Here is a 3124-nt window from a genome sequence, read left to right as displayed (position 1 = left end):
TACAAAATAATACAATAGGTAAATATGTAGTATGTTTCATATACACTTGAAAATCTTGGGAAGGAACCACCCATTGGTGGTACTTCATATATATTTATTTGAAACAGAATTTTCATTTTTTCTACGAAATATTGTTCTGGACGTATTTCGTAAAATTAAATATTATTTTACTTTAAATTAAATATTTACTTAATTACCTATTTTCGCAAGTTAAGAGCTCATTTCAGCAAACATTTCGAATTGTGCTTCTTAAGAGAGTTTCTCAAAACAAGTTGAACAGTTTGTTCATTCTTCTTTGTCTTTGTTTTGTTACTTTTTTCCCTCAAATGAAGTCAATTAAATGGACAAATGGGTGACTGTCAATATAGTTAGTCAGGAATAACTCTCTTGTGTTAGTAGCTAGTTAATATTCAAGTCCATGATCTTTCTCTTTACTCTTTTCCAGGTATTGACACTGTTCCCAAAACAAAAGCAGTTGGCACATCAACTTTCGAACGCAGTCCTAATCACACACAAATTTACAAGGTAAGGCAAGTTATTTAATTTATTTATTTATTATTTTGTAAACATAGAAGGGTGGACTGGAGTAATTGGGTCCAAAAAAATTGAATAGTTAATTTTCCAGAACAGTAATTCCAGTCGTAGTTACCTTTTTTTTTATTTTTCATAATTTAGAGGTTCAGGTGCGAATTACATAATTATATGAGATTTTGTAATTAAATTGATTCTTCCAAGATTTTTTTTTAACGATTCCCCTAATCTTTAATTTCATTCAAAACATTTTCGAGGGGGGTAAATGTTGAAAAAAACAGAAATTGTAAACAAATAAAAAAGTTATCCTTAGTTTTTTCCATCATTAAAAAAAAAAAAAGTTGAATTGTGAACATGTTAACTTTTCTTTTCGTTAAGCAGTTGGCCTTATATTTGATATTTTACTTTAAAAAAAAGGTTCCTGATTGGATCAGTGAGATCAGAGACGACAAAATACTTATAGGGAAAATGTGTACTTATTAGTACACTTCAGTTCCACCCAACTGAAACTAACAAGCAAGTTGTTCGTTCGCACGTTTCCCTGTGATGCAAATCATGAAAATGCTTCCGCATTGTGAAGTGTTTTTAATGGAAACACTATTGGTTCAAACAAATTAAATAATTATAAGGCGCGCAAAGATCCCGCATCGACCTTGACTGCAATTATCAGATTAGGTTGAGAACAACACAGAAAACAATTTAATAGCTTCAAATAAAGTTTTATAGACCCGTTTTAATATGGTGGCTGGAAAAGTAAGATTTCATTAATCTGAATTTTGTGAAAACGCATGACCATACAAAAATAACAAATGATTCAAAATTTAATTTTCGCTACTCGACTTTTTATTCACTAACCAATTGAGAATCAACTCAGGCTTGAGACTTTGAAGTTGAAAAACCGTAATCTTGCCTTTTGCGAGTAAATGCTAAAAAAAAAGAAGTCACTTCTTTGCAACATCACAAGGCTTGACGATATTTTTAATTATATTATATTATTATATCTAAAAATTGAAAAAAAAATTGACACTAATACAGCTTCGGATTTTGTTTGGTTCGTGGACAACATGATGTAAAACATTGGGATAATGGATCGGTGAGATACATGCTAGAAAAGCGCGTGCCGGATTAGGTTAGGATTAGCACGTGCGAGCCACGAGGCATACAGGTTAGGTGGCTTGACCGTCGAAGAAAAGCACGTGCTCTAACTAGTTCACTATGAGTTACAGGTATTAAGGGGCCTCTACATGTTGGCCGAGCCATGGCGAACTCAGACATACGCGAGCATGTGGATGGGTGGCTCGGCTTGGTTGGCCTAGGCTCGTTGCCGAGCCGTCGAGAGTCGGTTTTTGGACACAGATCAAAGGGGTTCGTGAGAGCGCTCGTGTAGCATCTACACCATTGTTCTTTGTCTAATTGCAACTGAGAGCTGTTAGGAGGTTAAAGGTGTTTGTTGGTACTTTTTTATAATAGGTTTTATATTTCATCTTATTTATTTATATTTAATTTCCTTTCATTTTCTTTTTTTGTAATAAAAATAATACAATCCAAGTGCAATGACTGAAAACACTTCAACGTCCTCCATGTTTGCCTCTCTGAATAACACTGACATGTGGATGGTCCGTACTTGGCTCGCCGAGCATTTGTACGAGCCTCCGAGCCATGTGGATCCACCTTTAGGTTACGAGTGATTAGGAAGGTTAGGAAAATCACGTGGTTCATGTAAGCCACCACATTAGGTTAAGGTCCCAAACGATCTCCAGGTTGTTACCAGAAGTTCGGAATATGAGGGGAGAAGACCAAAATAGAAGTTACTAGCTGCTGGCTATCCTTTTTGAATTTTTTTTCTCGATTTGGTCTGCTCAAAGTTTATGCAAACTGTAGGGACAGGTATATTCTAGAACTATTATGTTTTCATATTCCTCTTTGAATACGAGTAATATTAAACTCGATGGTAACTTTCCTTAGAGAAAACTGGCTTGCTTGTTTGTGACGAAAAAAATATGCACCTGAATTCCGTAAAAAAATTAAAATATTCTTTGTTTTGAGTTTAAGAGGTATATCTCTTAACAGAAACATTAATTTTGAAAATATTTGTCAGAATAGCACCTTTTAATTATAAAAAAAAACAGATTAAGGAACAAAATTAAATAATACTGTTGGTATTCCTACACCTACTCGAGATATTATAGAATGATGTACTGAAGAACCCTGACTCAGTATTGGGGCTTATCTGTATCTATACCTCCTAATACGTTCAATAATACTGTCAACAATATTGACGTGTAGGGGATACTAGTTTATTACCCATATTGTGGACATGGATACAAACATGCCTACTATGGTACATTCTCAAAATTCTCGTCTGATCTAAATATAAGAGGGATTTTTCTATTGATCAATTCAGCCTGAGGATTAAATTAAAATATTCTACCCTCTTCTGGATTACCTTCCTAAGATAATACATATTTAAAGAAAGGTCTATTGTGTGATTCCTTCCCTTCCTTTGTGCAGTATTGCATTAGCCTGATTAAAATAAGAACTAATCCCTTTCACACAGGCAGTCCATAGTCCTCTTCCATTTCAAGAAACTTTA

This window comes from Halyomorpha halys, unplaced genomic scaffold (assembly GCF_000696795.3).
Source record: "Halyomorpha halys isolate HHAL.00 unplaced genomic scaffold, Hhal_1.1 Scaffold655.1, whole genome shotgun sequence".
Classification (NCBI taxonomy): Eukaryota; Metazoa; Arthropoda; class Insecta; order Hemiptera; family Pentatomidae; genus Halyomorpha; species Halyomorpha halys.
This window is presented reverse-complemented; position numbering follows the sequence as displayed.